Here is a 12,095-nt window from a genome sequence, read left to right on the forward strand (position 1 = left end):
ATGTGTTGTTTTGAATTAAGCGCAAAAGCTTTTCTCTTAACTATATTTATTATTTAACAGTGAATTTAAGACATGAAATTTAAACGGATTTGATAATTTAAATAATATGCATAAGGCAATTAAAAAACATGAAATTCCTCCAATCATATATTTTCAAATTTAGGCCTAGTTAGATTTGGAAAATCATGGACTGAATTCTAGCTAAATTACCAAAATAAATGTGTTGTTTTGAATTAAGCGCAAAAGCTTTTCTCTTAACTATATTTATTATTTAACAGTGAATTTAAGACATGAAATTTAAACGGATTTGATAATTTAAATAATATGCATAAGGCAATTAAAAAACATGAAATTCCTCCAATCATATATTTTCAAATTTAGGCCTAGTTAGATTTGGAAAATCATGGACTGAATTCTAGCTAAATTACCAAAATAAATGTGTTGTTTTGAATTAAGCACAAAGCTCCACAATGGGCTATCTGTGTTCTGCCCACCACGGGTATCAAAACACGGTTTTTATCGTTGGAAGTCCGCAAACATACCGCTGAGCCACTGGGGGAGAACAAAATAAGTGTGTAAATGCACAATGAAAAGAAGAAGAGAAATATTGACTTTTTAAAGATTAATCTACGTAATATAAAGGAGGACTAATTAATATATAAATAAACTAAGCAGCCAAATATGTCTTGTTTTTTATCTTTTGACACGTAGTACATAATCTTAAACATGATTGATGACTACAAGCAATTAATTTTATCTTTATTGGCTATCCTGTATATATATATTTTTTTCATAATGTACCCTTTATGTTTTTGATTCCTCATCAGGACAAATAATAGCACGCCCCTTTTTAATAGTATCAAAGAAGTTAATTAAAAGGCTGTCTCAGTTTTACATATAAACCAGAGAAGTTTATTTTTTTCATTGCTTTATGTAGTAATAATTTTTTTGACACATTATAATCGAATAATTAATTCGGACTAGAAACATTAAACTATACTTTAGATAACATTGCTGCTGAATAGAATCAACTCTTTTTTATTTTTAGGGAATTTTAAGCAATTACAAATGATTTCGTCTTTTTTTCAGTAAAATACATGAAAATTCAACTTCAATAAATAACCTGTTTAATTACATCGCTTATAAATATTTTTTTTTTATTTCTTTTGGCTACAATAAAACAAGTAATCATTCTTTTAACCAGCGAGTTTGAAAGTTGTTTATATTTTGCTGAAAACAACAGGACTGAAACTTTTCGATAAGGAATATTTTGAATAAGCAAATCTCAAAAACAAATTTAATGGTTTTAAACATTTTCCGAAAATTAATTTCATTAAATAAAACACAATCGACTTAACCTTTCTTGCACATAAACATAACAAAGTTACCCTTTCTTATAATAAATACAACAGAGTTAACCTTTCTTACAATAAATACGACAGAGTTAATATTTTTTACAATAAACACAATAGCATTACCATTTCTTACAATAAACACAACAGGGTTACCATTTCATACAATAAATATAAGAGTTAACATTTCTTAAATAAATTCAACAGAGTTGCTCTTTCTTACAATAAATCTAACAAAGTTATCTTTTCTTACAATAAATACAACATAATTAACCTTTCTTAGAATAAACACAACAGAGTTACCCTTTTTTACAAAAAAATACGACATAGTTAACTTTTCTTATAAAAAACACAACAGAGTTAACCTTGCTTACAATGTTAACCTTTCTTACCATAAACACAACATAATTAGCATTTCTTATAACAAAAACACAACAACCAAAAAGGATTGAGTTAACCTTTCTGATAGGAATAAGAGATAAATATATATGTAAAAACGGCTGGTTTGGGTTGAGGAAATCTTTATGTAGCACTCAACCCAAACCAGCCGTTTTTACATATATATTTTTCCCTACAAGTGGGTTTTGTGGTCATCACTGATTAGAGATATTCATGTAGTTGAAACTTTCTCCCTAAGGCATTAAGTCCCTGGTTATAGGATTCAGACAACATTAGAAATATTCGATAAAAGATCCAAGATTTGATTTTTTGATGAGGTGATCGATTATAATATAATCAATTAAGTATTTTTCTTGTGTGGGATTTACATCCCAGTGTTGTTATCATTACTTCATTTTATCTTATGGGTTATTTTCTGAACAAATGGTGGGCTATTGCAGAAAGATCGTATTTGTAAGGTTTCATATCTTCATTGTGACCCCGAATTCTGACTATATTTTCTTCAGCTGTATCGGAGTCCAAAGTGGTAAACGGTGTCGTAAGTGGTATTTTTCTTCCATTGAGTGCGAAGTGACATTGGGTCTTTATGTGGTTTGATATGTGTCATCTGTAGTTATCTTACAGCTTATGGGCATTATTTGTTTCCTTCTTTAAATGTCCTTTGTACCTGTTGTCAAGAAGGGCCATAATGATTTGTTTTTCTTTCATTTTTATCATATTATGAGCTACAAATCTAGTTTATGCTAAAGATTAGACAGTCTTGAAGCTCGACTTTGCGATGTTGGAATAGGTCTGTGTTTAGTTCAAGTATTTACTGGTATTTGTGTGTTTTCGACAAACTCTTGCAGCTTACAAGCTGTGTGTCTTGATGGGATTTAGGTCTGTTAATGGGAATTACCAAATACTTTCTGTTTAGGCAGTAGATAAATTCTGAAAAAAGAGTGTGTGTATGTCGTCAACATATCTGAGCCAAATTCTGGTCCATAGAGAGCTGCTGTTTATAGAATTTAATTTTCGAATTATTCTTCGCAGGTAGGTGATAGCAGTGATTATCATTTTGGTTGTCAGTTGTGTAAAATACTCACTTTTCGTATTAAAACAGAAAGCACGTTTTTGGCATTCAAACTAAATTGTTCTTGTTCACAAAATATAAGAAAATTTTCAAGTAATCAAAAGGTTTGATGTAGAAGATATAAAACTAATTTTTTAGATGTCTTTATGAGATAAATGGAATTTTATATGATATAATTATATTAGTATTTTGAAAAAAAAGGATACATTTGTTACTAAGTACAAAGTTTCATAAAGGGTTGTGTGTGCTCTGCCCACCATGGGTATTTAAGCCCGGTTTCTAGAGGTATAAGTCAGCAGACATTCCGCTGTGCCACTGGGTATAGAAAAAAAATGGAACCATGATTGTGCGAAAAACTGTCATTAACACATATAGATTTAACCCTTGATTTTTGGTACCCATAACTGAAATACTTATTCAGATTATTACTATTAAAAGTTTACATTTTTCGTGAAACAATGAATATTTTCACAAAGGATGACTTATTTAATATTTTAAAAAAATAGAAAGCTAATTTAAATGCGAAATTATTTGTAAGAAACATTAATATAAAATAATGGATTTTTTTTTTCATTCGGCAAGACTGAATAATTTTTTTGTCCGGCAGAAGAAAGGCGCATTTAGACGTTAACTGTATAGTGAATTTTAACATTTGAAATGTGATGAGATGTACGATTTTGTTCGTCATTCCAAGAGGAAAGTATTTTTTAGAATTAGTTAATATTTGATAGAAATTTTAGTCCTACAATTTTGTTGATTGGATACTGAACTTGATAAACTGATTTGATAGTTCAGTGAAATTAAAGACATTAGAAAGCTGGTTAAACTGTTTCATGAAAACAGCAAGACTTACTTCTTTTGATTAACAAGGCCCTACATGGCCAGGTAGTTAAGCTGCTCGACTCGTAATTTGAGGGTCGCGGGTTCAAATCACCGTTGCACCAAACCTGCTCGCTCTTTCAGCCTTGAGGGCGTTATAATGTGACGGTCAATCCCACTATTCGCTGGTAAAGATGGCGGTGGGTGGTGATGACTATCTGCCTTCCCTCTAGTCTTACACTGCTAAATTAGGGACGGCTAGCACAGATAGCCCTCGAGTAGCTTTGTGCGAAATTCAACAACAAACAAACAAACAAATACATTACTAAATTAGGGATAGCTAGAGTAGATAGCTCTCGTGTAGCTTTGAGCAAAATTCAAATGACAAACAAACCTTTGATTCTCAGTGTCTGTGGAGTCACACCACTAGAAACCGTGTTCCGATACCCGTGGGTGGTGGGCAATGCATAGATAGCCCATTGTGTAGCTTTGTGCTTAATTGAAACAATTAATTAATTAATTGTGCTTAATTCAATTAATTGAAAAATCTAATCATATTATATTAATAAGGTGTTTTTTTTTTACCGAAGCCACCTAATTTCTTGTGGAAATTTCTATTTTTCTTACAGAATAAAGAAACATTTGAAAGAGATATGTCCTAATTGAGTATCACTTGTTTTTTTAGTGTTCCATGAGGAGTTGCTTGTTTGTTGGTTTTGTATTTCTCGCTAAGCTACACAAGGGCTATTCTCACTAGCCGTCCCTAATTTAGCAGTGTAAGACCAGAGGGAAGGCATGTAGTTATCACCACCCACTGCCAAATCTTTGGCTACTCTTTTACCAAAGAATAGTGGGATCTATTGTAAGATTATAACGCCCCCACGGTTGAAACGGCGAACATGTTTGGTGCAATGGGGATTCGAACGCGCGACCCCCAGATTACGAGTCGAACGCCTTAACCCACTTGGCCATATCGGGCCTAAGGAGTTGCATAAAATAAAGTAAATCAGCATTATATCGAGATACTTTAACAACAGTAAGTCATTACAAATATATTTGTACCTTTATGGATTTGCTAAATCATCTTACTCTTCAATGTATTGTAAGCGCTTTTTTTCATTTTCAAGATAGAAACTTATGACACAGATGTTTCTCTTTTGTTTCGAATTACCAACGCCATAAAGACACACCAGTAAAAACATGAATATTACATAAAAATATGAAAACTATATATCACGTTCCAAGAGCAGTTCTGTATAACACAAGCTTAACGTAATTTTAATATTTTATTTCCAAAATGTTTAAAACTCTAGAGTATTTTTATATCCATGAACGCTCGGTTTATGTTTTCATGCAATAAATAACTCCATTTTAAGGCAACAATTCTAAGAAATCGTAACAAAGTTCAGAATTCAACTTTGGAGTAAATCCCTGTTTATAGAATTGTTTTTTTAAAAAAAATACGAGGTCTGTTAAAAAAATACGTGGACTGTTTGAATTGCGCAACTCCAGTTGGTTCCAGGGAAATCCGCTTGCTGTCACTAGGTTCGCACAGGTCAGCTGATTACGACGCCATTTCCCGATTGCAGATATCTTCATTTGTGTATTAGCTACGCGGTTTTAAGTGAAGTGCGATTTTTTCGTTTGGCGGATTTCAGAATGAATGACCTGAAGGAGCAACGACTTGCTGTGAAATTTTGTGTTAAACTTGGAAAATCTGCGACTGAAACTTTTGCTATGCTTAACACGGCTTACGGTGATGTTGCTATGAATCGTACGGCATGTTTCAAGTGGCATGAACGTTTTAAGGATGGTCGACAGTCCATTGAAGATGATGAGCGTCCTGGACGTCTTTCCACGTCAACTGACGACCCACACGTCGACAAAATCAACACTCTGGTGCGGGCAAATAGACGTCTGACTGTCAGGGAGCTTGCTGAAGAGTGTGGGATATCAGTTGGATCTTGTTACGAGATTTTGACCGAAAAATTGAAGATGCACCGCGTTGCTGCGAAATTCGGCCCTCAGAACTCGTTAGTTTTTGGCCAAACACTCGTTCACTGTTCTTCCCCACCCCCTACTCACCTGACCTTGCTCCTTGCGATCTTTTCTTGTTCCCCAAACTCAAAAGACCCTTGAAAGGAAGAAGATTTGAGACGATACCCGAGATTAAGGCAAATGCGACGAAGGAGCTGGAGGACATTACAAAAGAAGCGTACCAGGACTGTTTCAACAAGTGGAAACATCGTTGGGATACGTGTGTGCGTTGGGGAGGAGAGTACTTTGAAGGGGTCCCAGACTTGTAACTTCTAAATAAAGTACATTTTGTTTTATGACGTCAGTCCGCGTATTTTTTGAACAGCCCTCGTACGTCAAGTCATAAGCAATACTTAAATTAAAATCTCAATTAACATTTTGAGTAGTATAATTACTAATTACTCTTTATATATATTAATATATATCTATATAAGTAATTAAATAAATATTTATATTAAGAGTTAATTTTTGGTACGGTCAAATTAATTTTCTCCTGTCAATATTCTCCTGTCAAGAAAGATTTGTTTATTTCAGTTGAAGAAATAAAATTACGAGTATTAAATGCAGAATTAACATCTGTAAAAATAAAGTTTCTCTTAACAAAGGTTTTTTTAAAATATACTTTCCGAAAGCTCTAAACCTTAAATTTTCTAAACCAAAATTTTTTTGAATTTCCAGAAGATACCGAGTAGTCTTCAATAGTGAAATAAACAACGTCTATTGTTTTATTCGAAGAAAAAAATGGACCCTTATCCAAGACTACAAAATATTACGCAACTTTTGGCTAAAACGTTCTATAAGTTTCACAACTGTCTTACAAACGACTTCAAGAACGTTTATTATTCATTTCTTTCTATTTAGGTTATGGAATAAAAATGTTGCAATTATTTTTGTGGCTTCGATATTCAAATATAGTTACTTGTACTTTAGTCTCGTCTGATGATTTTTGATATCTTGATGCAGCACAATGATTTCGTACCATATATACCGAAGATCAATGATTCAGCTTAGATAAGCCATCTTGGTTACAGAAAACGCTGTATCAGTTTATTTGTTTTGGATTTTAGCTTAGATCTACACAAGTGTTATCTCTAATTTTGGACTGATATTACAAAGGGAAGACAACTAGCCAATATTTCTGTTGTTCAGTTCTTGGATTCCACTAATGGATTAATGTTAAACACAATCAGTTTAACGTGAACTAAAACAACTAATTATGCTTTAACATAGTAACATATTCTAACCCATAACTTAGCGGGAATAAAATTAATTAATCATGGGGCTCTATTTTATCTATTTATTTTAGAGCATAGCCTAGCCATCCGCGAGAAAACGAACCGGATTATTAGTTTCGTAAGTCTGTAAACTTACCACTGTCCCACTGCATTAGGGGACAACTTTTTTTAAGAAAGTTATAAAAATGGCACTTGTGTTTTGGCTGAAAGTTGAAGAGTACTTACACTGTAGAACGTTTGACGCAGACGTATTGATATTTGTAAGTGGATACAAACGCCAAAGAATCAGTTAAAAGAGAAATCACTGACGAAATATTCGAGGAAAAAGAAAATGAGGTGTTTCGTCATTATATTGTAGAGAAGGAATGACGAAACACCTCATTTTCATTACGGTCAAAATCTCGTAACAAGATCCAACTGATATCCCACACTCTTCAGCAAGCTCCCTGACAGTCAGACGTCTATTTGCCCGCACCAGAGTGTTGATTTTGTCGACGTGTGGGTCGTCAGTTGACGTGGAAGAACGTCCAGGACGCTCATCATCTTCAATGGACTGTCGACCATCCTTAAAACGTTCATGCCACTTGAAACATGCCGTACGCTTCATAGCAACATCACCGTAAGCCGTGTTAAGCATAGCAAAAGTTTCAGTCGCAGATTTTCCAAGTTTAACACAAAATTTCACAGCAAGTCGTTGCTCCTTCAGGTCATTCATTCTGAAATCCGTTCTATCTCAGTCGCAAGGGGAGATTGTGCTATGTTTGAGTTAAAATAATCCGTAGCCAGTTATTTATGATTAAAGGGAAACACGTATTTTACTTAAAGATTTGTTTGTTTATTTTGAATTTCGTGCAAAGCTACACGAGAGCTATCTGCGTTAGCCGTCCATAATTTACCAGTGTAAGATTAAAAGGAAGGCAGCTAGTCATCATCACCCACCGCCAACTCTTGAGTTACTGTTTTACCAACGAATAGTGGAATTGATCATAACGTTCTAACGCCCTCACTGCTTAAAGGGCAAGAATATTTGGTGTGATGGAGATTAGAATCCACCACCCTCAGATTACGGGTCAAGTGCTCTAACCACCTGACTAAGACCGGCCTTTACTTAAAAGAGTAAAAACATGGATTGAACCTGTGCTAAAAAAAAATAAACGCCGTTTAGAGTAACCCCACGTGACAGTACGTGAGGATGAAGAATTGCAGTGAAGTTTGTTTTAGCTTAACCCCAAAGCCGAACAGTGGGCTAACTGTGTTGTGCCTCCGCAAGGATCTAACCTGAATGTTATAAGCTTTCTATCTTACCGTTTGGTCATCGAGGGACTGTTAGTGAGGAAACTGTATTTTTTCTAAAACATATCGCCGTTTCATTTTTTTTCTTGCATTGTATGGGGCGCAGAAACAGTGTTTTCATAACATGTACGGTAGTGCAGCGGGAAGTTTTAAAACTTACATCTTTTAAAAGCCATGGTTCGAATCCCTGCACTGGACACAGCAGATAGCCCAATGTGGCTTTTCCCTAAAATAACAACAACTCAATTTTGGAATAAATTCGACTATTTAGATAAGAAATAGAGAACAATGAATGATTTTATTGTTTTTATAATTTCGCAAGAAAACAACAACAGACAAATACACTACACCAAACACATAGTTAGTACATCGTATTTCTGTATATTTCACATAATTCAGACATATGTTGAGCCAGTTACTGTTATTTACACTGTCAAGGGAAAAAAAAAAGGAAGGCAGAAAGAGTTGTTAAAGGTGTAACGCCAGGAAGACTTCTTTCACATAGAAAATATGAATGAATGTTTATATAAATGGGACTAAATAAGTACAACTAGCTTGAAGCTGTTCGCTGCCAGATACTGTGGATGTGAGTACCTTCCAAGCTCCTTTCCTTGAGTACAAACAAATTATAGTTGAAGCTGATGTCAGAGTTCAATGCGTGTGTTTGACCAAGTGCTTCTGGCTGATGAAATATTCTGCGTAAAACAAAGAATACCAGAAAACGTTTAGAAGTAACAGAATTTGATCCTAAATAATCATTGCTATGGAAGATATTAAATAAATGTAAACGGAACGTGTTTGTTTAATACAACGATTAACTCATCCTGTAATTTTTTGAGTGTACTTACATTTCTTGTTACGTATTGGAATAATACTCTGTAAATAAAATTTAAACCTATGACTCTCTGAAATTATGGCTGAGGTCATGAATATTCCACGCTTCTGCAGAAATGCCTAAAATTCTCAGGAACAAAAAAAACATGTTCTTGAATTCAAGAGTTACATGAATATTTTTAAAGGAACATTTTTTTTTTGTGAAATGTGGACAACGTTACTAATGTGTCTTTGCTATTGTATGAACAATAGACACACATTAGTTTTCAATTATAACTATATATTCATTAGTAGGCACTTAATCTCAAATAGGCAATAGTTTAATGCCTGATATGATGAAACACAAATTTCGGAACGAACCTCAAAGGATAAGTTTCCATAAAGACTGTTGCAGGCCTTAAAATCTGGTGAACAATACAGTACCCAGAAAGGGTTTGTTTTTTGTTTTTTGGAATTTCGCACAAAGCTACTCGAGGGCTATCTGTGCTAGCCGTCCCTAATTTTGCAGTGTAAAACTGGAGGGAAGGCAGCTAGTCATCACCACCCACCGCCAACTCTTGGGCTACTCTTTTACCAACGAATAGCGGGATTGACCGTCACATTATACGCCCCCACGGCTGGGAGGGCGAGCATGTTTGGCGCGACGCGGGCGCGAACCCGCGACCCTCGGATTACGAGTCGCACGCCATACGCGCTTGGCCATGCCAGGCCACCGAGAAAGGGTACAGTAAGTAAAGCCTTCGGTAGCGCCCTACCTCCCTGAGATGAAGATTTATGCACTGTCTTTGTCGATATGGGAGTGCATATTCTAGGTAGCGCACCGATTCCCATCAAACATCCACCATTTATATATAAACTGACTGGTCTTTAACATCGTGATATATTTGCACGGTATATGTAATCGGACAAATGAGATATCGTATATGATTGTTTTTAAATCAAACCCTGAATTTTAGCGTTCTACGTCTGTGGCTATATTTTGTCCCATCGAGGAATTATTATGTATGAAGATGAATGTGGTGGTCAGATGACCTCATAACATAAGGACAATGTTGTCACGAATACTGAAAACCCAACAACTGCGATGTTGAATGTTCATATAATGGTATATTTGTTTGAAAGACAGACCAGTAAACGTGCCTAAATATGGAAAATGCGACATCGGTCAAATGACACTGTCAGGATTTTCTGGACACTTTCAAGTCACTTTATTGACAGAACAAGGTGAAGCAGTAGTTATGATGACACTGACGATAAAGGGTCAATTGACAAAATAACATGGACATTGTAGATCTCCGTATACTCTTTCACATCACATTTGCGTTTTATTATCGCTAAAATTGTGCATTGTGCTGGTTACAAGAATAACACAGTGATCCCACGTGTTTGTTTCTTCCCCAGTTTCTCCCTTAATAACATCCTGATAAAGTAAATACAGGTGTGTTTTGGTAGTTACATGCCAGGTTATCGTGTATGTTTCAGTGATTGAAATGGATAGTAGACCAAAAAACAGCCCTTACAGGGACCAGTCTTTTGGTCTGAATTTTTTGTATACCTGTAATAAATGTATAAAAGCAATTACACTGATTATAGTATTGTAATATGCGAAAAAAATATCTATATCTCTCTATATATACACTGCTGGCCAAAATCTTAAGGCCAATGAACATAAAGAAAAAATATGCATTTTGCATTGTTAGACTCAACCACTTATTTGAGTAGAGCTTCGAAAGATGAAAATAAGACAAGGGAAAATAAATATAAAAATTCTTTCTAGCATTTAATAGGAAAAATGTAAACACTGTGAAATTAGCCTAAATACTAGCTGGTCAAAAGTTTAAGACCATACTGAAACGAAGTGTTAATCGGTAAACACGTAACGAAATTTAGTCATTTGTGTTCAAGCATTAGCGTTGTCAACATCTCCTGTATTACTCTGGGTAAAAGCATTGCAAAGGCTAAAATGTTGACAGAGTTTGAACGTGGCAGAATTGTCGAGCTGCAAAAACAAGGTCTCTCTCAACTTGCCATCGCTGGTGAGATTGGGCGTAGTAAAGCTGCTGTTGTAAATTTCTTAAAAGACCCTGAATGATACTTAACGAGAATTTCAAGTGGTTGACCCAAGAAAATTTCGCCGACGTTGAGCAGGAGGATTCGACGGGTTGTCCGGCAAAACACTAGCCGATCGTCGAACCAGATTAAGGCCCTTACGGATGCAGAATGCAGCTCAAGAACAATAAGACGGCATCTACGAGAGAAAGGCTTTAAAAACCGTAAACGTCTTCAAAGGTCACGCCTCCTTCCACATCACGAAACAGCTCGGTTAAATTTTGCTGAGAAGCACCAAACATGGGACGTAGAAAAGTGTACGAAGGTTTTGTTCTCTGATGAGAAAAAATTTAACCTGAATAGTCCAGATGGCTTACAACATTACTAACACGATAAGGATATCCCACCGGAGACATTTTCTACACGACACAGTGGAGGAGGTTCCATCATAATCTGGGGTGCTTTCTCCTTCCATGGAAGAATGGAGCTTCAGGTTATACAGGGGCATCAAACAGTAGCTGGCTACATTGGCATGTTGGAGAGAGCATCCTTATTGACTGAAAGCCCTCGCTTGTGTGGACATTACTGGACCTTTTAGCAGGACTATGCTGCAATCCACAATGCCCACAGGACAAAGGACTTTTTCATGGCGAATAACGTGATTCTTTTGGACCATTCAGTGTGTTCACTCAAATTGAACCCCATTGAAAATGTTTCGGGGTGGATGGCAAGGGAAATCTATAGAAATGGACGTATATTCCAAACAGTGCATGATCTTCGTGAAGCCATCTTCACTACTTGGAATAACATTCTAGCCAGCCTTCTGCAAACGCTTACATCGACCATGCCAAAGCGAATGTTTGCAGTTATTCGCAATGACGGCCGTGCAACTCACTACTGAGATCTCTTGTTGGGCATTTCCTATCCTGTTTAGGACTTCTTTTTGGTATGGTCTTAAACTTTTGACCAGCTAGTATTTAGGCTAATTTCATAGTGCTCACATTT

General features: G+C 35.5%; 1 protein-coding gene across 1 annotated transcript in view; it reads right to left on the reverse strand.

Moving 5' to 3' along the window:
- Positions 1-8,544: 8,544 nt before the first annotated feature.
- LOC143258031 (tachykinin-like peptides receptor 99D) overlaps positions 8,545-12,095 on the reverse strand; it is a 69,638-nt gene continuing 66,087 nt past the window's right edge. The window contains exon 5 of the mRNA XM_076517064.1: positions 8,545-8,902. The gene's annotated coding sequence lies outside the window, so the exon portion shown is untranslated. The remainder of the gene's footprint in view (positions 8,903-12,095) is intronic.

The sequence above is a fragment of the Tachypleus tridentatus genome, chromosome 7 (assembly GCF_004210375.1).
Source record: "Tachypleus tridentatus isolate NWPU-2018 chromosome 7, ASM421037v1, whole genome shotgun sequence".
NCBI lineage: Eukaryota > Metazoa > Arthropoda > Merostomata > Xiphosura > Limulidae > Tachypleus > Tachypleus tridentatus.